The sequence below is a fragment of the Pelobates fuscus genome, chromosome 12, assembly GCF_036172605.1.
Source record: "Pelobates fuscus isolate aPelFus1 chromosome 12, aPelFus1.pri, whole genome shotgun sequence".
NCBI lineage: Eukaryota > Metazoa > Chordata > Amphibia > Anura > Pelobatidae > Pelobates > Pelobates fuscus.
The window spans coordinates 89,522,489-89,545,494 of record NC_086328.1 but is presented as its reverse complement, the minus strand read 5'-3'; the positions used below and the strand labels follow the sequence as shown (position 1 = coordinate 89,545,494).

Below are 23,006 nucleotides of genomic sequence, written 5' to 3'. Positions count from 1 at the left end.
CTATGCGTAATATTTTGTAATGCATACACATAAGCACTTCTTTTCAACGCATACTGGCCTATCATTTGCCTACAAGAGCTGTGACCTTTGTTTTCTTTGGTCAGAATATTTATGTGTCCTGACCTCACAAACTGGTTTGCAGACACTTAAATTAAAGGTCTTTGGTCAGATAAATAATGCATGCTACCAAAATGTACTTAAAAATGGCTGTCCTCATGAAGCAATGGTAAGCCAGGAAATGTATTAAAAAAGAATGATGGCCCCAATCACAATCCAGTGTTGATATTCAATTAAAATGTATCTCTGAATACCATCCAGCATTACACAGGAGTAGTGAGGGAAAAGAGGAGGACAACTGCCACCAGTCTGAGGGGATGTCCCAACAGCATCAGAAAAAACTGTCTTTAATGCTGGTACTGGCCATCATTCAAGCATAAAGGGCTCTCGGGCCGCACCTCTATTAAGTGAACTCCCTGGAGTGGATTAGAGCAATAACAAAGCCCCAACACACAAACACAAATGCTTATTTCCCCCGAAATATGCACTACAACCCCTCTCGACAGACACACTTCACCACATAGAGTCCCATCCACACACTAAACCCGACAAGGAGCCACCTGCCATAGCTCAAAACCACACATGCAACCCCACAAGCAGCCTCCTCACACTCAATACCACAAGCAACATCACCCACACATGTATACTCTCAGACACACAACAATACAAACGTGCAATACCACAAGCAGCCTAACCCACCAAAACCACAGGCAGCTAAACCCCACATACGCAACACCGCAATTAGTCCCCCCGACACAAGTAAACCCACAAATAGTGTCCCGACAAACATGCAACACAATCATCCGCACAAACGTGCAATATCACAGGTAGACTCCCTGCACAAAACAACACAGACATCCAAAACCATAAGCAGCATTTAGAATTAAAAATGAATAAATGAATGTGTCCTTAGGCATGTTTATTAAATTATTATTATTATTATTATTATTATTATTAAAACTTTGCAGGCAAGGGAACTGCAGTCTGTCAGGGGCATGGAACTGGTTCGAAAGGAAGAACCTGCCTCACGGCACCTCATGAGCTTGCTGTGCCTCTGGCAGTGGCGTACATACCGCGGTCACAGGGGTCGCAGCTGCGGCTGGGTCTGTCACTCCAGGAGGCCCGGCCGCCCTGCGGACCCCTGCAACCAGGTACCTGCCACCATGTTTTGCGGCCAAGGCCCGCGCAGTAAACCATGGTGGCTGCACATGAAGGGGTCCATCGGGTGGCCCATGCTGCTAGGGCCACCCAATGGGTATGGATTTCCAGGGGGCCTGGTCAGCGCTGGGCACTTTAACAGGGCACTTTATCAGACAGAGCTGGGAGAAAGTGACTGCCCTGGATACTCTTCTCAGCTATCAGAGAGCCGCGCGGGAGGAAGGAGGAGGGAGTCAGAGTGGGAACTCTGACTCCCATCAGGCTGAGCCCCCACTGGATCCCAGGGAAAGTCACCCTCCTGCAAAAGGTAGGAAACAGGAGGGTGACTTAAACATTTTGTATACGTGTGTGTTTGTATGTGTGTGTCTGTCTGTATGTGTGTGTCTATGTATGTATGTGTCTGTGTGTGTCTCTATATGTGTCTCTGTATGTATGTGTATCTCGGTATGTATGTTTCTGTATTATACAGACACATACATACAGCGTATGTATGTGTCTGTATAATACAGACACATACATACAGAGACACACACATACAGATACATACATACAGACACACAGACACATACATACAGACACACACATGCACACAGACACATACATACAGACACACACATACATACAGACACACACACATATACAGACACACATACAGACTGTATGTATGTATGTGTGTGTCTGTCGGGGGTGTATGTCTGTGTGTGTGTGTGTGTCTGTCTGTGTGTATGTGTGTGTGTCTGTATGTATGTCTGTGTCTGTATGTATGTGTCTGGGGAGCGGGCACGGATCAGTTTTGCACCGGGGCCCCATGGATTGTGTGTACGCCACAGGTCTCTGGTATCACAAGTGGTTTCAATATGATCATAAGTCAATATAATGATAAGTCAAAACATTTACTGCCAGTAATGCCCACAATGTTAGAAAATGCAAAAATGGGCTTAAAACCAATCCTAAATCGTGATAAGGCAATACTGAGATGATTAATACACTGGGGCTGTGAGATTAATGACATGCAATATGTCAATATCCAATGATTTTTTATTATATCACAGGTTGAAAGTTATTAACAGCAGTAGTGATGGTGATGGGTTAAGGATGCAATTAATTTGTTATTATAGACGTTGATGTATGTATTTCATTATGGTTCGTTCAAAATGGGCTTGTGCATTTGTTATCGATTTTGCCGAGTACCGGTAATATGGGTTTATTCATTTAATTTATTTAAACTAGCTTAATTGATGATCAAGAAAATGCTTGCATAGGTTTGGTGATATTGGTGATGTCATCAACTCGGGGGGAGGGTTTGTGGTGTAAGTTCTGCTCATGCACAAAAATACTTGCTAATTTTCAAGGTTTTTTGTTAATCAGTTTTAAAGTGTTTTCATTGTTTTATCAAATCATTTCTGGTGCTGAATTGTTTTGTCTAATGGTTCTGTTAATGTGTAAGTAAGGACTGTGATTACTTATACCTGACAGCTTAACGTAATACAATACATTTTGACAATACTTTTGCCATTATCGGTCAAAGTGCTATACCTTTACCGATAATGGTAAAAGTATCGTCAAAAAGTATCGGAACATTGTGATCACATCAACATTGGCAGCTATTTGACATCTCGTAAATTATCAAATTATAGGTTAGGCCTTCAACATTTTACAATCTAATCATTTTATTTTTTATTTTTCAATCTTTTAAAACAGTTTTGTACTGTCTTGTATATTGAGAAATTGCTGTTGTATCTTGAAAATTGCTATTGTTTTTTTAAGTTTTTTTTAAGAGAATTACTACTCTAGTTCATATGAGAAATTTCCTGAAACACTATTCAGTATTGTGTATTCATATAATATATAATGCAACCAGGAAGGTGTTAGAAATACATTACATAGAATGATCCTTTAAAGTTTTCAAAGCCAGTATTACAGACCACCCAATAGTTAATGTTATATTTTTTAAAGATCTAGTCCAGTGATGGCGAACCTATGGCACGCGTGCCACAGGTGGCACGCCGGGCCCTCTCTGTGGGCACGTGGCCATAGGTTCACCATCAATGCAGAGTAGGCACCTGCCTGCCCGAAACGGCAGGCGCCTACTCTGCTTCCGGGTCGGGAGGCAGGGGGAGGGATCTGTGATGCAGCTCCCCTGTCCTAACGCGCGATGCTGTGTGGAGCGTTGCCGAGCGTTACCATGGCAACACTCCACACAGCATTGCGCGGGACGACAGGGGAGCTGATTCACAGATCCCTCCCCCTACAGTGCTTACCACCACCGGACCACCAGGGATGGCTGTGCCCCCCCCCCCCACTTCATTAAAGGTAAGAAGGAGGGAGGAGGCGGGGTACTGACACACAGCACCCCTACCCCCCCAGCAGTACCCCTACCCCCCCAAACACCCCTATCCCCCCAGCAGTACCCCTTCCCCCCCACAGCAGTACCCCTACTCCCCCACAGCAGTACCCCTAGCCCCCAGAAGTACCCCTACCACCCCCAGCAGTACCCCTACCACCCACAGCAGTACCCCTTCCCCCCAGCAGTACCCCTACCCCCCACACACAGTACCCCTACACCCCAGCAGTACCCCTTCCCCCCACAGCAGTACCCTACCCCCCAGAAGTACCCCTACAACCCTCAGCAGTACCCCTACCCCCCACACACAGTATCCCTACCTCCCTGCAGTACCCTTACCCCCCAGCAGTAACCCTACCCCCCCACTCAGTACCCCTACCCCCCCACACAGCACCCCTACCCCCCAGCAGTATCCCTACCCCCCAGCAGTATCCCTACCCCCTAGCAGTACCCCTACCCCCCCACAGCACCCCTACCCCCCCACAGCACCCTTACCCCCGCCCAGCACCCCTACCCCCCACACAGCACCCCTCTCACACACACATTACCCCTCATACACATACAATTAAAGCACCCCTCTCACCCCCCACACACACAGCACCCCCCCCCACACACACAGCACCCCCCCACACACACACAGCACCCCCCACACACTTACACAGCACCCCCATACACACACACAGCACCCCTCATACACACACACACAACACCCCCACACGCACCCCCACAACACCCCCACACGCACACGCACCCCCCCCCCCACACCCATGCACCCCCCACACACACACACATGCACCCCCCCCACACACACACACACACAATTGCCGTGTTGGCACTTTAAGGAAAAAAAAGTTGGCATGTATTGCGGTTTGGGCACTCGGGCTCAAAAAAGTTTGCCATCACTGATCTAGTCGAACAATTATTTCTTCAATTAGAGCTAAATTTACTACAGCTTGCCTAGTCATAAGCACAGTGTATCTGTTGGAAATCTTGTATCACATTGATTTATGGGTATAAGATCATAATGACAGTGCTGCTTTAACGAGTCCTTGTCATTAGATCACTGTATTTCTGTGTAGTGCTGACACTAATACATTAAACGACCTGCTGTTATTAGGTCACTATGTTAATGTATAGTACTAACACTTTAATCCATTAAACAAGTAACTGTTACTGGGATACCTTGTTTTTACCAGGGACTGGTCCTTAATCTGTTAACCAGGTCACTGCCATTAGGAAATTACAGATGCAGGTGATTTATTACCCATGGAACACAATTTCAAAACTGTAACGTCTTCTAAAATCCAGTATTTATTTAACGTCCAAGTACTCAAGAGTAACCCTCTTATAATATAACGTATATCATAATTATTAGGTCAGCATTGCCAATCTTACCATCTTTTTTCAAATATAAAACTTGCAGTCCCTTTTGATACCACAAGAGGGCGAATTGTGAACATTTCTCTCTGTCGTACGAATCTTGAAAAGTCGTACTAAAAGCTTCACTGTGCATAGGGCATGCAGGAGCGAACATCACAATTCTATAACTCCAGGAACAAGCAAAATACACATACCCATACATACACGCCACACTGTGGAAATATCAGAGGCCATGGGATTATAAACATAGAACGCTACCTCTCCAGAGGTGAAGGTGAGTTTTTGTTTAACCTATTTGTATTTTTGTGATAGGACTGTCATTCAATCCTTTTGCTCAGTTGCTGGTATTTTAGATGTCCATAATTCAGGAACATGAAGAGATCCCTTATAATGATTTCAGTATTTCTGTAACATTGATTTTCTAGAAATGACTCCAGTTGTCATACCCAGATTCCTTATGCCAGCAGGTTGATGCTAATTATTGAAATGTGACAAGTCTAAAAGTAGTCCACCTCCCTTTTACCTTATGGCTATTCTAAGTTTTGGTACCAGATGGCTTTTCTGTCCAGGTTCTGTGTATTCTAACAAAGTATAAGAAAGAATAACTCTGCGAATCGCATTTAATCCATTTGAATAGTTTTTATTTTAGCACCTGTTTACCTTGTTGCTAAGGGCAATGGACAGTTTTTAGTGGTCCATTCTTCAGAGTGCTTTGATGCCTCGTATATGTTATATGACAATTACAGGTAGATGTGATCCTCACCAATCTTTTTGTATTAAGGTAATGATCCAATATAATTGGTCTTTCTTTGGTGATGCATTGATCACTGATTGAAATTCATTTGTCTAAATTCCTCACTGCCCTGTATACTTTGTAACACGATTAAAAGTAGATGTAACACTGTAGAACAGGCACAGGCAACCTTCGGCACTGCAGATGTTTTGTACTGCACCTCCCATGATGCTTTGCCAGCATTATGGGTGTAAGAGCATTATGGGGGATGTAGTCCACAACATCTGGAGTGCCAAAGTTTGCCTACCCCTGCTCTAGAACCTTTTGATATCAGGGTCATGATCCAAAAAGATGAGTCGTCCCGTTATATTGATATTTGCCTGTGCATATCAGGGTCAGAAGAGGAAGAGCCGGGTTGAGAGTCAGTGACAGATGGGTGTGGTAGGTAGGATCAGCCAAAGTAGAGGGTGCTGAGGGTATGAGAGATGCTGCAACAGCTGTGCCTTGTAGGGGGTCTAAGTGCTAGAATGCAACTGAGAATGACTACAGTCAGAGCAGGTGTTGTGAGCATGGGAATAAAATGGGGTTTAATGCTATAAGAGCAAAAGGTGTGAATATAATTTAACCTGCCAGGGATACGAGTACAGAGAGTGTGTGGGACGTGTGTATACAAACAGAAAGGACTGTGTGAATATAGGTGTACAGGAGGCGTGAGCACAAGAATAGAAAAGGACAGGAGCGAAGGATTAACTCGGGATGTGAGTCCGGGAAAATGTGGTTGTGTGTATAGAAACAACAGGGAGTGTTAAAGCAAGCATAATTCAGCAGTCAATATGAGAAAAACATGGGGTTTGTGCACAGAATGAGTGGAAAGTGTTAGTTCAGGTGAGGTTTAATTTGTGCATTGTAAATAGCTGTCAAATTGATGCCGTAACTTACATAGTTGTCTAGGATGAGAAAAGACTAAAGTCCATCAAGTTCAACCCTCTTTAGGCAGAGAATTCCACATTTTATTGCCCTGTAAAAAAAAAAACCTATACTCTGCTGTAAGTGAAATCTCCTTTCTTCCAGTCTCAATGGATGACCTCTTGTATGTTATATATATTTCTGCTAATGAACAGATTAGCACATAGCAGTTTGAACTTTGTGTAGTGCTATCATAATCCCTCTTGGCGCCTTTTTTTCTAAAGAAAACAAATCCAGTTTTTCTAGCCTTTCCTTATAACTAATTCTTCCATACCCCTTACTAGTTGTGTAGCGCTCTGCACTTTTATTAGTTCTACATTATCCATCTTTAAAACTGGCTTCCAAAATTGCACCATATTTTTGTGGGTCTTACCATTGATTTGGAAAGAGGCAAAATTATATTTGGATCACGTGAATCAAAATCCCCTTTTATACATGAAAGCACCTTACTAGATTTTGCAAAGGCAGACTGGCATTTCCTACTGTTGGCATTTCATAATTGTTCCCAGGTCCTATTCATTTAATGTATACCCCATTTAATGTATAAGTGGCTTGTAGGTTCCTTATTCAAAACCCATGACTTTGCATTTATCTGTATTAAATCTCACCTGCCTGCCCAGTCTCCCAATTCCTCTGTAGTGAAGTTACATCATGTTCAGACTCTATTTTCTTAGTTCTTGTCATCTGCAAACACCAACAAATTACTTTCAATGCCCAACTCAAGATCATTTATAAACAGATTAAAAATAAGTGGACCCAGGAGAGAACCCTGAAGGAATCTACTTACCACTTTTGTCCAATTTGAAAATGTTCCATTTATAACTACTCTCTGCACACTATCTTTAAAGGACCACTATAGGCACCCAGACGACTTGAGCTCAATTAAGTGGTCCGGGTGCCAGGTCCCTCTAGTTTTAACCCTGAAGCAGAACTGCTATGTTTCACTGAGGGTTAATCCAGCCTCGTGGCTGTCTCACTGACAGCCGCTAGAGGCGCTTCCGCGATTCTCACTGTGAAAATCACAGTGAGAAGACGCTGAACGTCCATAGGAAATCATTGTAATCAAGTAATGCTTTACTATGGGCGATTTGAATGCGCGCGCGGCTCTTGTCGCGCATGCGCATTCGGAGCTGACATCGTCAGAGGGAGGAAGGTAAGTGGCCTTCAGCCCAGTGGGAGGGGGCCCTGAGGGTGGCGGGGACCTAATGACCCTATAGTGCCAGGAAAACGCGTTTGTTTTCCTGGCACTATAGTGGTTCTTTAAGGCATTGTTCTATCCAAGAACACAATTTTTCATCTAAACCAACTGATTTCAGGTTTGCTGGTAACCTTTTGTGTGGAACTGTACTAAATGCCTTAGCAAAATCCAAGTATATCATATTTACTGGATCACTATGATTAATATGTCTACTAAATTCTTCATAGAATGCAATTAAGTTAGTTTGGCATGACCTGTCTTTCACAAAACCATGTTAATTCCTGCTAATGATATTATTGTTCAAAATTAATTATTGAATATTATACCTTAACAGCCGTTTAAATAGTTTCCCAACCACAGATGTTGAGCTCATGGGTGTGTAGTTTCTGTGATGAGCTCTTAAACCCTTTTTAAATATAGGCACCTCATCTGCTTTTCTCCAATACTCAGGTAGAATTAGTGAAAGAAAATAATCCTAAAAGTTAAAAACAGGATATTTTTACGCTGAGCTTTTTAAGCACTCATGGCTGAATACCATCTGACCCTGGGGCTTTGTTTACATTAACATTATTTTATTTCTGAAGCACTTTATCCTGTGTTAACCAATCACCTGTTTGCGGTAATGCTTTAAATCTACAGCCATGGATTCTTTGTCCCCATATGTTGAAGAAAAATAATTATTTAGAATCATGTATCTCACTTTCCAATCGACCAATACTTTCACTCTGAAACTTTTTGGCATTAACGTACTTAAAAACCTTTTGGGGTTGCTCTTGCTCTCTTTGGTTATGAGCTTTACAATTTCAAGTCTAGCCCAACTATAACAAGACCTATTCTGTTATAGGTTGCAATCAACCCCTCTTATCTAAATGCTTTGAATTCCCTTTTCTTATTTTTTTATCATTTGACTGACCCTTGTACTAAGCCACATTGGTTTTAATTTGCATCTTTTATATTTGTTCCCCAATGGTATATATCAAGAAATGTAATTTTGTAGAATTTGTTTAAAGACCTTCCATTTATCGTCTGTGCTTTTGCCAGTTAATACATTCTGCCAGTCAATTAGTTGACTATTGCATTTAGCCTTTTTTTTAAATTAAGTGTTTTTGTACGACCCATAAAATGTTTTTTTTTTTTTTTTTTTTAGTTAGTCTCAAATGATACCAAATTATGATCACTATTTCCCAAATGTTCCCTAACTGTTTGAGAATAAGTCAACAATATTAGGTATGACAAGATTCAGACAGACCTCTCTTCTAGTTGGCGCTTCAACTAATTGAGACATTAAATTATGGTTTATCAGGTTCAAAACCCTTTCCCTTAACTGTACTACTAGTCTTTCTGCCCCAATCAATGACTAAATAATTAAAATCTCCCATGATTAACCAACTACCCAGTTGTACAACCTTACTAGACTTACTAGCTTAAGATAGCAGTTGCTTTTCCCCTATGAGTGTTAATGTTTTGGGGCTTGTAAGATATTCCTACTATTAATGGATGTTCACTGTTTCCTACATTGCATATTTAAATTTCTATCCATAGGGCTTCCACATCCTCACCTGTATCATCACATACAATTTCTTTAACACCCGGCTTCAAATTAGGTTTAATATAAAATACATAACCCGCTACCTTTTCTATTTTTTCTACTCTTTCTAAATAATATGTATATCCATTATATATTTCTCAGTATTCCCAAATATGCCCCACTGCTCCTTGTATGCCAATATCTCAATCTCCCCCCATTTTCCTACATAAACGTCTTACATTAGCAAGCAGCAGACGTTTAAAGTTATCATTTGTTTGGCAGTAGTCATTTGAGCGATAACCGAGTTTAACCACATCAGAAAGATAGCCATTAGAGTATTGTTAAACCTGCAACGAAACATTGCTGTTACTGCAAAACGCCAATGTTTTCAGTTGTCCGGTTAAAATTATTGGGTTCATATCCCTTTAAAAATACATTTACAGTATTTGCAAGTAGCTTAATTCATAGATGGAAATAAACAAAACTACTCAACAAGCTGAGAGAACAGCAAATTGGATTTAGGGAGGTGCAACAGAAAATAAATAATGAACACGTTATACTTATATTTAGTGAATCCTGATTTTGACCTAGAATTCAAGAAAAATGCATAGTATAATACTGTAACACTTAAAGCAGAGTGAAATCAAAGGTAATGGGTCACTCACGATCTGCAGAGCCTTAGGAAGCAGGCTCTGGCTGTAAAAGCATGTGAATAATAAGCTTATTCAAGCTATCTCCACCGGTTCCTGGTAATAGGGCACTTTTTCTCACCACAAAGGACCACAGCGGAGTAAAGTAGAGTAAAAAAGTTTTACTGGTTAAAAAATAATAAGAACAAAGGCACAACGCGTTTTGACCGTAACAGGTCTTCCTCAGGTGCATAAGCCACAAGTTACATTTCATTCTGATTTATACACATGAATTAATTAGACAATCCTAAGCTGAGAGAAGCTACTGTTCATATAAACAATACAAGGAGACAGGGACAAAGGAACAACGGAAACGGTTTTAAACCCCTACTAAATGTCTAATTTTAATATTAAAGGAGCACTATAGGGTCAGGAACACAAACATGTATTCCTGACACTATAATGTTAAAGCCACTCTCTATCCCCCCTGGCATCCTTTGCCTCACTAAATATAGTAACATCTTACTTGTATTCAAGTCTTAAGCTGCTGTCTCTGCCTGTGAACTTTCTCTGACCTCTGAATTCATCAGAATTGGTGGTCTGAGCCAGTCACAATGCTTACCCATAGGATTGGCTGAGACTGTCAAGAAGGCATATCAGGGGCAGAGCCAGCACAAGTCAAACACAGCACTGACCAATCAGCATCTCCTAATATAGATTAATTGAATCAATACATTTCTAGGAAGAAAGTTCAGTGTCTGCATGCAAAGGGAGGAGATACTGATATGTTGTGAGGCACACTAGGCAAGACTGAGGTAGGAAGCGGCTCTAGCAGCCATCTAAGGAGTGGCCAGTGGAGTTATCACTAGGTTGTACTGTATTTTCTATGAAACAACACAGTTTACATCAAAAAGCCTGAAGGGAATAATTCTAGTCACCAGAACAAATTCAATAAGCTGTAGTTCTGGTGACTATAGTGTCCCTTTAATACCATAATATATGACCCCCCTCCCCTATTTCCCCATAAAAATAATTGTATTGTTTTTTTAAGATATTTCATCTCATTGAAATGGTTATAGTGCCTGGAGTCCCGGGGCAATGTCCCTCCATTTCGTGTTAAAACATTTTGGACACTCTTAGCGAATCACAGCCACACATTGCTGTTCAGGCTAATACTTCCTCATTAGCCAGAGAAGCAAAGGGGGATGAGTTGCTATGAACTCTCAAATAGCAATAAAACATTAAACATGGTTAACACTGAATGGAAGGTGCCAGGAGTCTCCTAACACTGTAACCTTTCAATGGTGGATGAAGCAGTCACAGTGCCTATAGTGTCCCTTTTTTTTTGTTACTTAGTTAATGCAATTTAAAAAGAAAACACGTCTTACTGGTGGCCTACAGGTACATGCAGGTAATCATCCTGTAAGATCTTATTTGTTGCTAATCTTAGCTAATGAGAAAAATATTCTAAACTCGCTTATAAAGTTCCCATGTCATGGTTTAGGAGATTCTCCTGATGAGTGTAAGGCAGTTGTGTCTGAAATGGCAAGCCAAACATTTTTGATGGCACACCAGCCCAACAGAGCAACCTTAGTGTGACTGGTCTCCTGGCAGGGCATTTACCTTTAGAATCCATTTTTGTAATAGAGTTGATTGGTGCAGCTGGTCTAATGATGCTGTGCCCTTTCTGAGGACTGTCCCTTCACTCACTTGTTCACTCCTCTTCATACATTCTTAATAGCAGGCAGAACCTTCTGGTATACAGTCTGGGGCAAAGAAAAGGTGTATGCAGTGAGTGTAGAAGAAAGGGGACATGCCATTGGAGAGACAGTAGCAGCAGGAGCATTTCCACAGTGTGCAAAGTCAGCTTTACCTTAACTAACTTCCTTGTCTTCCGCCACACAAGTTTTTTTCCCCTACATCCCTCTTGAGTCACCATACTTATTTCCCTCTGCATAAAACAAAAGCATGTAAGAGTAGTAAAACGCAACATATTTATATATATATATTTAAAAAAATTAATTAATGGGCCTATTCCATGGGCATGGACCTGCAGCTTCAGCTCCATCATACCCTATGTTAATCCGGCCCTGCATGGGATATCAACAGAAAATCGTCCGGGCCATATGAGAACAGAAATATCTAATGGCATTAATACAATGTATTAAACCATCTAAGAACAGTTTCATTTCACCTGGTGTTTAGGTGGCATCTCAGCTGCTTTATTAATACAAAGTTAACTTTTAAGCATTATCAATATCAATTGGAACATTGTCATTGATAAAGTGGAAGTGCTAATTTTGCATTATTATTAAGGCTATTTAAACTTCTGATTACTGCTTTATGCCCATTCTGTACATTCAATTGTCAAGTGATTTAATTTTTCATTTCTGTGATGAGCTCTTAAGAATTCAATATAATGTGATGAGACCCTCAGGGTCAGGTCAGTTAGAAGGTCCCAGATTTCAGTGGTATTTGATGGTTTGGATATGAAAACGTCGATATCATGCTATAAGGTATTAGGGGCAAGCCATCTTAGCCATCTCAGATGATGCAGTAAGAGAGCAATAATTACATAGAGGTATGAACGACCTTAAGAGTTTTAAAGAACGCAAATAAATATTAGGAAAATTCTTAAGTGTAAAAACAGAACGATAGGAAATTCATACAGCGATATTTGGCAACGGTTGCAAAAATAGCAGAAAAAGAGGAGAGGAGTTTTGCAATTGTGAGGAACAGGACTTATGGGGTATTAAAATAGATACAGACGATAGTTCAACAGGGCATGGAGTGCTGCAGGTTCTGAACAAGAACCATAAGAAGGTCAACACTGGAGGGAAAATATTCTCTGTCGCACATTTTAAATTATAGGGAGCTGCAGGCCATAGTGCAGGTTTGATGACACACTTGGTGTCAAGTGACAAAAGTGTGCATGCTGGACCATGAAGAAGCGTGCAACTGCAAAGGACACAGCTCAGTCTGATCCAAACTCCGAAAGAGAAGGAAATAGGAGTCAACTCTGCAAAATAGGTTAGTGGTTCTACTTTTTGTGGGTTATGCACTAGAATAAAAACCAATGGAATTGATCTTTGTGTTGTTTATTATACGAACATTACTGCAATGCTGTGAAAGGAGTAGTCCTTTCTCTATGTGTACAATTGTGTGCAAAGTAAAGAAACATACAGTGTTATACGTGATTGCTACAGGAGAGCTAATAGGGTTTGTTGTGGTCTATCCAGTTGGTATCTGGCTACTAGCACGGTAACAGGTGACAGTGTTAGAGTAAGGAGTCTAAAGGGGAACAATCGCTTATCTGGAATTTCGACCATTGACTAAAACAGTGGAAATCACAGATAGCTTGTGTTCAGTGGCTTTTTAATATTATGTTTACTTATCCCCTATGTTTTACAAATATTTATTTTGGAGGTGTGAAAATTAAAATTAAATCCATAAATCCACACTTTTTTATTCTGCAACTGGGCGCCTCCATTTTAGCTCCCTGTCAATACGTTTTACAAGCTCTGCCCTTGGCACTTGGCCATTAGCACAGAGAAGAGGAGAAATAAAACTGATACACAAAAAATAAAATTCTATTTCTCCTTATCATTTTCAGTGCCTCTGCTGTCTGTGCCAGGACTGAACTGCCTTGTGTTGCCATTTACGAAATCGTTAATATGAGTTTAAAGAAATAGCATAGCTTCACAAAAAAAAATAAAAGGTTAAAACACGTTGTAGTTGTTTTATTTTTCTAAATGGTTCCTTTTTTTTAGAGAAATGATAGTTCCCTCTAACTTTTTTTTATTAGACGACTCACCATTTTTAAATGTATCTCCAATTGGCATCAAAAATCAATTCAGGTACGGCATAGGCAAGGCACACTTTGCATTGAGTAGAAAAACCACAAAAAGATATTCCTTCTTTTCCCAATGTGATTTCTCCATGTAAATTGCCAAGTGCAATTTTTTTTATTTTATTTTTTATTAGCCAAAAGGGGAGAATTTATAACAGCGACAAATAAGGAGCCAAGACGGATACACTCGGCTCAAAGAGAGAGGCAAACACAGTGGTTTGGATTTCTGAATGTAATTTAATTTATTTTTTTACAAGTACTTATTTGTTAATTATAGGGGATAAGCTAATTTAATATTGGTAAATCTGAGAAGCGGTCACTCCTGATTAAGTAACAGAGTAATGTATCTCTTCAACACAGAATACTAGACGTAATTTTAGTTCAGAAGGAATATGTAGTATCTATACATAGTGATCAGCGAAGGAATTGCAAATCATAACATGTCTAAAGGACTGTTACATGTTGAATGTGCACAAAATTAGCAGCAATTGCTGGGTGTTAAGCTGAAGGTGTAGCTGCTGCGTAGCGTACTGAGTCGACAGTTGTAGTGATGGGTGGATTTGCTCTGGCTCGGTTACAATGTGTCACTGCTGGGATTTTATTCTATAAACAAAATTCAGTACTAAACATACTTGACCCTATTTGCAGCAAAAGATACATATGAGTTCTGGCAGTACCCAAGAACGCGGAGGCCCAAACTAAAGTACCATAACCCAAAATGGCATGCAGGCAGTGAGAAGAAGTATTTAGCTAGGGTGCAAAAAGAGGACGTGTTTTAGTATCCTTTGCTGCAAACGTAGAAAAGAACTACAGAGCATTTAGCTACTTGCAACCCTTAATAAATTGTAGCAATTAAAAGAAAAAATGTGCCCTGGAGTCCTAAAACTGGACATTCTACATTGTTCTGAACTAAAACAAATTATAACGCGTCAATCTTGAACTTTAAGTTCTAGCCGCAAAACCTGAAAGCATGAACTTAGTACAAACTGAGGACTAATCTTGTGCACTTGAACTGAATGTAACATTCCAAGCACCATAACAACTTTATCATTGTGTAGTGGTTATGGTGCCCAGAGTGCCATAGTGCCTTCTTGGGTAAGTATTGAAACCGTTTTAGAATGGTTTGACAATGTGTCTGCCTGATGTCTGCCATCCCCTTTGGACAAGAAGCTCCTGCAAGGGGCTTCCTTTAGCTCCACTGAGCTAAGCCCTGCAGAACCTGGCCAGCACCTTGACTGAGAGTATCAGTTGACTGCTCTGAGCCAATGAGCCATAATTATCTCTATACTGACCTTTAAGCAAAAGGGAGGTGGCTTGGCTAGGTACGCAGTGAGGGTGCCACTCCTGGCACCATAACCACTACAGACGTCTGTGATTCCAATCAGTATCAAATGACATCCATCACTGCTGGTAAATAGAGAACGTGTAACACAACAGGATCATAGCTGTTAAGGGACCCTGCTTCACTTGATGAGTCCTCTCAATTTTGACCTGGGTTCATTACAGTGAACCTTACTAATATTTGCAGATGGTTAGCCAGGAACTATCGCCTTACTGGTGCAATTGGATTGGCACCAACTCCACAGTGAATTAACCTAATGGCAACTGTTCTCGTCAACCAAGGATTTTTGCTTAAGAGGTTATTAAATTAATGAGATTGGGACTGGAAAGGATCTTGTGCCTAGAGGTGCGTGAGATGTTAATCAGAGTCTTCAAACTGATTTACATAAAGTAAACGAACCACATAATATAACTATTATCAGCAATAAAAGTCTAGTAAACCCAAAGGACAGCAATAAATCATATGAAGTGTTCACAGGCAACAGGTAATAAATATGCCAGGGCAAATGCCCTTTTTCAGCTGCCCTTCATACGGACTGATTTTTTAAGTATGTATATTACAAATTTATCATGCAAGATCTGAGCATACTGTGTGTCCTAGTTTATAATTTACCGGTTCTATACGACAGAATGTCTTTAATCATAAAGAACTATAAAAATATATACAGAACAGAACTGCGCTAGATCTAATCTATACACATTATCTGCATTTTCCAAATCTTTCCCTTCAAAAAGTGAATTTGATTATCCTTTGAACACAGGGAATGGTAAACATGAGGTGGAAAAAATTGGTGATTTGGAAAAATTCTCCAACTTGCCATGTTTTGCCTCCCTTTTGCCATTTGGATTTTTATTCGTGAGGATTTGAAGTTCACTGAATAACCCTGTTTAGTTTTATTCTTTAAATTGTGGAGGTGTATTCATTACAGTGTGTACAATGTTTCCATATACATGAGGAGTGTATTCACTAAACTCCGAATTGTAGCAAATTGATTTTAAAATAAACACCTTAACTAAATGGCACATCGGTTTTTTTTTTTCCAGTGAACTAAGCTTAACTGGAAAACTAAATGAACCCTTCCTTGCAAGGGTTAAAAATAAACACGGCAGGAATTCCACGCCAGGCTGCTCTGTCTGCGGCTGGTCCTACCTCCTTATCTGAGATCATCGAGATCGATGATCTCAGCCAATGCAATGCTTTCTTGTAGGAAGGCATTGAGAGGCACTTCAAAATGCTGCACTGCGCCGATCAGATGGTCTCTTTGAAATTTACTCCACTCTAGTGGACCCTAGTGGCTGATATACTGACAGCCACTGGGGGGAGGTTAACCCTGCAAAAAAAAAAGCATTGTTGTAAATGCAGAAATGGTTTTAGCTTCAGGGTTAAAACAGACATTGACAAGAAGTAGCCTGGGTGCCCATACTGTTCCTTTAATAGAACTTAGTCCAAAATAGCTGGTCTGTAAAACTGACAACTTCCAAACTTGGCTCTAGTAACCAAAAGTTGAAAAGTTTAGTATTCAAACCAAAAGTTTCCACCGTTTACCCCAAATCCCAAAATATCGAATAGAGACTGCAAGGAAAATCTTTTTTTCAAAATTTTATTAAATTTTATATATGTTTTTAATTGACACTGTTATGCAAAAATATATTAAACAAATCCACTGAAAACCATGGTTTGGATTAATAGCAGTTTTTTTTTGTTTTTTTTTATCATTTTCTGTTTGAAAAAAACTACATTTTATGCTGAACAAAGATTGCAAAAAGTAAAAATGAATACATTTACCGGTATTTATTTTAGTATTACTCCTATGTTAATATGAATTTAAGTTCATAATTTGTTAAAATAGCTCAAAGCTTGTTGGTGCACTGACTGCAAGCTTCGGGTTCAAGTTCACATTCAGGTTGGTGTAGGTTAAATCTAGCAAATGTATAGATTCAAAGAGTTCATCAAAGAATAGACCTGCGACATGCGCTTATGCTTCATGTCTGAGTGATGCGACTGGCATGCCACAATATCCTAGTGCAGGGGTAAGCAATCTTCAGCACTCCAGATGTTTTAGACTACATCTCCGATGATCCCGTGATGCTTTGACAGTATTATGGCTGTAAGAGCATTATTGGAGATGTAGTCCAAAACATCTGGAGAACCGAAGGTTGCCTACCTACCCCTGCTTATTGGGTGCACTTCACTTGGAGGTGAGGTAGCTGCTCACTTAGCCATTTCAGACCTCTAAGTCTGCATTCTTTAAAAATATGACAATGATATAGCTATACATCCTAAGAAGACCTATTTTGCAGGAACAGTCCTTGTTTTGGGCTCAAATCTACCTCTTTTCTATCCCATGCCCCTCTTTTCTAGGAGCTCCATATTGTTGGTGTGTCTGAATGTATAGCATATAAATTGTTATTAGCTAAAATAGCTAAAATGTCCAAACAATATTCCGTTTTGGTTGTTTTTTTTGTTGTTGTTTTTTTTTACTGGAGACATTTTCTAGCAGTTTGGGTAATATGGCTATCACAATGTATACATGATTTTTTTTTTTTTTTTTTTTAAAGTGCTAATCACGACAGTTCTATTGTAAAGAAAGATGTGTGCAGATTACTTAGAATTCCTTTCAGGAAACAGAAAACAAGTGCTGTGCATGTAGCATCTTCAAAGGGTTCTGGAGACATCATAATTAACCACAAGACTAAAGGTCAAGAGTGAGTTTGTAAATGATTCCAGAAACTCTAGATGACATTATTTTCCGATAATCCATGCTTTGACATCATTCTTTTTTTATATTACACAATATTTAGGGCTGTGTTAGGGATAGTGTAAGTGGCATGGTAGGGTAGAGTTTAAAGGTACACTATCGTCACCTAGACCACTTAAGTTCATTGAAGTGGTCTGGGTGCAGTGTCCCTGTCCCACTTAGTCTATGTGTGTAAATCATTGCAGTCTTTGAGAAACTGCAATAATTACCTAGCAGGACTAAGACCAGTGGTGTATACTGGTTTTGTGCTGCCCTAGGCATAAATGGAGTCCAGTGGGGCTGCTGGGCGGCCGGTGACTGCAGGTGGCGAGGGAGCACTGATCCTCCTGTTCAGCTCCCTCGCGCGCCGCAGAGTGATGCCCGGAGCCGGAATATGATGCCCGCATGGATCCTTAGTTAGCCGCCCGCCCACCTGGATTGTCAGTTAGCCACCAGGCTAACAAGACATTTGCCTGGGCATTTGGGGGCGGCTTTTTTTGCCGCCCCAGGGAAAGTGCCGCCCAAGGCAAATGCCTTGTTTGCCTCGCGGCTAATACGTCCCTGGCTAAGACTGTGACTGTGATTGACAGCCAATGGAGGCACTTCCTGGATGCTAGTCACCTGACTGATGCTGGATGTCCTCACACTTTGCATAAGGTCATTAAGCATCAGAGAAATTCCAAAAGGAAAGCAACAGGGAGGGTCTAATGCGTTTGCGGCTTTTGCAGTGTGTTATTTCCCCTCCCCCCCCCCCCCCCATCAGATTACGTTGTAGGAGGAAGTTCGCAGACCAGCCCCGACAGACATAAGTGACTAAAAGGTTTTTTTAACGCTTTAGCTGCTGGAAGGGGGATAACGTGAGGTAGTGGGGGGACATGGGGTTACTATAGCGTTAGTAATACAGATTTGTTATCCTAACACTATAGTATCACTTAATGACTGGTTATAGGTTAATGTAGTTATTAAGTGTTCTTCATAGCAAGACCACTTAATGTTATCTCACATATATGTTATTATTCTTATTATAGCCAAATTTACCACCCTAACTCCTCCCACAGTTTTTACACTACATAGACAAAAATATACCAAAACGTGCGGATTGTTCCCGATTGGTGTGCTATTACTTTGTGGAATGTTTCGCCGAATGGTTCACGGAATATCGTCGTTCTCGAGGCAAAATTGGTCCCATAGGAATGAATCGCAAAATGTTCAAAACTAGAGTGGGAGCTGGCAAAAGCTGAAAAATCAGGACATGATTTCTAAACTGCCACCACTCCCTCATTTTCAAGCCCACCTACACAAATCTTATATCAAAACGTTCAGTTATCCCTCCTGCCACTAAAAATGCCCACGGCTAATCCATAGTTTTCACAATATGACCATTTGTTTGCAACTCACGCTGTCCATTGACATTCATTGAAACTCCACTCTAGCCAGCTCAAACTTGAAAGGCAATTTCTAAACTGCGACTGTGCCTTTATTGTTAATATCTCAGAGACATACTGTGCATCAAAATGTAGGTTTGGGTCTTGTGATTCTCACAATATAAAGCTCTTCGCTGTAGGATTTATAGTTTTTAAAATACAACCGTTTGAAGATGGCAACCGCCAAAATACTCTGACCTGTGCCAGGCTGGAGCAGCAAGTGATGTCATAGACAGGGCCTTTTGCACCTGCTAATGTTTTTATAAATGTATGTTTTAATGTAACTGTGCAACAACGCTGCAATTAAATGTGCTATTTAAATAATAACAGTTACTCCGCCCACTCCAGTTGTAGACTACTGGTGGAGGCAAGAACACTTCACACAATTTCCCCAGAAATTGTAGCTTTCTAGTTAGTATTATTTTTCTAACAGTGTAGTGGTAATTCATTACTGAAGTGTGGTTAGGGTTAATGTTTAGTATAGAGGATGACTTCCCTGTGAGTGTAGAAAAAAAACAATAAATGTTGCAGTGCTTCCCACGATTTGTGGGAGTTACAGTCCTCAGCAACTCTTGACTATTTCCGTAGTCATCATTAACATGATTTTTAGAATATGTGCAAACAGAACATGTCCAACTTCAAGTGATTACCACCCCAATAACCCTTCAGACAGCTTTCATATACATCCCATTATTATATGATTACTAAGAACTAACATTCATTAAATGAGTCTGTTTCATACTCTGCTGCAGGTATATCATATTAATATAGTAGGGCGTTTATACATTCTATTTATGGGGGGAAAAAATATTAAATTCAAACTTCACAAGAACAAACATACAGCAAAGAACTGCATGTAGGAAAGGCTTATGAGTTCTTACCGATGTCAGAATACTTTAGAGATTGACGGCAATTATCTTCTTATTTCTAATTTTACCATGGCAGCCATGTCTAAGGTGACCAGGCTCTCGTTTTAATTCAAAACGTTTATGGAAATGAAATTGCAAAGAACAGCATCGGAACTAGCACAGTGCTTCAATATGCAGGATTTTATAAGCATTTTACATTAAAGGGAGGTCTGGCAAACCCAGCCACATGTATGTAATTATCTTACAGGCCTCTCTTAAGAGTTTACAAGTATGTACTGACGCTGACAATTTTTTTTTCTCCCAATTAAATATATGTCTTTGAATAACCTTAAATAGAATAATAATTAACGGAAAAAAGAGATGGGTTAAGGAGGGAATAAGAAGAAGATAAGGAGCATGAAGAAACGTTTGAAGTATAATCTTTAGAATTAACCCATTTTGCTTCCATCTGGTGCCTGGAGAGTTGTGGTGGGAGGGTTTGGGTGACAGTATAACATGTCCCCTCAGATACTGGTCCGCACACATAGTATTCAGCTTCCCCCGCAAATGGAGCCACAGCGCATGGGTTTCTACTTAATTGCAGGTTGAGGAAAATAGATTTGAGAGAGCGGGGGATGCAACAGGCACCTGCAGGTTATTTTGTGTGTACATAGAAAAAAAAATTACTAGTCTATAGATGTAAAAAAATTAATCATGATTTGTTTTCCTATTAAATTATACTGTGATTTATTATATTATCTATCCTGCGATTAGAGACCCACACTGCATAGTTGCCGTCTAACCCGTGCATTACGGAAAATAATGCACGGAGAATGACGTCACCAACCATTCAGTACTGGGTTTTAAAATGTGATCTGCCAGTTGAAATAATGGACAGATCATATGGGTAGCCCTCATGTAAGAAAAAAAAAAGGCTGATTAATGGATGTATTTAATCATACAGAAAATGAAAATTGATGCTCAGAACATTTCTAGCAATGACTGAATATATATTATTCTATTCCAACATTATGGAGTACACTAATGACTGTAGTAGTAATGAATAACTCAATTAGACCTCAGCATAAGCATTTACATCCTGAAGAAAAAGCAATTCAAATGATTTTTTTTCAATAGCTAACCCAGAACAAGAGTTCTAGGCCAGATAATGTCAGTTCTGTGCATGTTTGGCGTCTGTCGTCAGCACGCACAGCATGCAGTAGACAGGGAGCTAATTCGGTGTGCCCTCATTGTTTGTGTTACAGTGTACTTATAGGGGCTTTAGTGTGTCTATAGGTGAGATAGGAGATGTAAGATGTAGGGTGTGTGTTGTGGTCTGCAAAGTGTGGTGGTTGGGATCTGTAGTGTGTTTGTGGGAAAAGATGGGGGCTAAAGTGTATGTGTTGGGGGTTAGGAGCTGTAGTTTAAGTGTGGAAGGTTGGAGTTGTAATTTATGTGTGTAGGGATATGGACTGTAATGTGTGTGTGGGAGAGAGGCTATGGTATGCTGGGGTAGTAAGGACTGTAGAGGCCCTGGGGAGATAGCGCAGCTATGCGGACAAAGGCACATGTATGAGTGTGGGGATGGATGCTTGTGATTGGTTTTATGTGTATATGGGAGTGGTTATGTGTTTGGGAGTGGTGTAGGGATCACCTTACCTCAGTGCATCTTGGGAGACGGGCCAACAAACATCTTCCCTCCCTCCCACCCTCCCTCTTTTCTGTTTGTTATTTCATGTCACAGCAAGCGGGGGACATGTCCTTGCCAATAAGTTTTGGGGGGCTATTACATTGAGTGTCAGGATATAGACAAGGTCGGGTCTCAACCGCCCCTGCTCTGCAGGGTGAACTTTTAAGTTGGACGTGCCCACCGAGCTGAAAGCCGGCTGGTGGTAAGCATTAAAAGGAAAAGGGAATTTTGGTTTGGACGAGGGGGAAGGCCAGAACCCAGTGGGCAAGTTGGTGCATAGAGGGTCTGGAGGATCCTGGTGGTTCAGCAGGTGCATACAGCTACTTCCATTTGGCACCGGGGAAGATGCCAGAGCATTGCTGTGCTAACCCACAGCAAAGATCTGATACATTAGCCGTCGTGGCCCACCAGACATTCAGGTCATTTGCCTGATGGCCAGTCCAGGCCTGGTTACATTAATCTATAAAATTCTTGTCTGGGTAGGCTCGCATTTCCTGCTGGAAATAAAAACTTGGTATAAGTTTTGTTGAAAGAGTCCTTTATTTAAAAAAAGAAAAAAGAAAAAGAAAAGCACACAAATAAACATAAGCAGTAACCTATAAAGTAAGAGTGCATACACATATATAGACAGACACATACTCTCAAATGTTGTATAATATATAGAAATAGATATTACTCAGTTTGTTATGCAGATCAGCAGAGAATAGCAAATAATGAGATATCTAATTATAGCAATTGACTACAACAATTGACTACAAATGCGTCCTCTTTTATATTGTTATTAATAGGAGTTTAATTAATGCTATTATTCATAAGAACGGTGCAGCGAATGTTTATATTTATCTAGAAAGACTAAGGCTTAATTGTTAGTGATGCATCGCACAGTCACTGCAAGGTAAACTGCAGGATTCAGAGTCACTCACAGATCCGTACTTGTTTGATTGCAAGCTTGTCTGATGTGTATTCTTTTAAACCTTGTAGATTGTAAGCTCTTCTGGCAAAGGAACCGCTGAGCAGGGGATACATGTATGTAAATCCCTGCATCAAACGGAACTGAGGATCATTGTATTCTCAAACGATTATACGTTCCACAGGGCAGGCAATTATTTGCTGCTTGTTGCT

General features: G+C 40.5%; 1 protein-coding gene across 2 annotated transcripts in view; it reads left to right on the top strand.

The window, feature by feature from the left end:
- The first annotated feature begins 5,085 nt into the window (after positions 1 to 5,085).
- The window catches only part of CHRM1 (cholinergic receptor muscarinic 1), a 124,036-nt gene continuing 106,115 nt past the window's right edge, over positions 5,086 to 23,006 (top strand). Inside the window, exon 1 of one of the 2 annotated variants that reach the window (XM_063438500.1) lies at positions 5,086 to 5,213. The gene's annotated coding sequence lies outside the window, so the exon portion shown is untranslated. Of the gene's footprint in view, positions 5,214 to 12,978; positions 13,024 to 23,006 lie in introns of those variants that run through there. The other variant, XM_063438503.1, reaches the window with a different exon arrangement.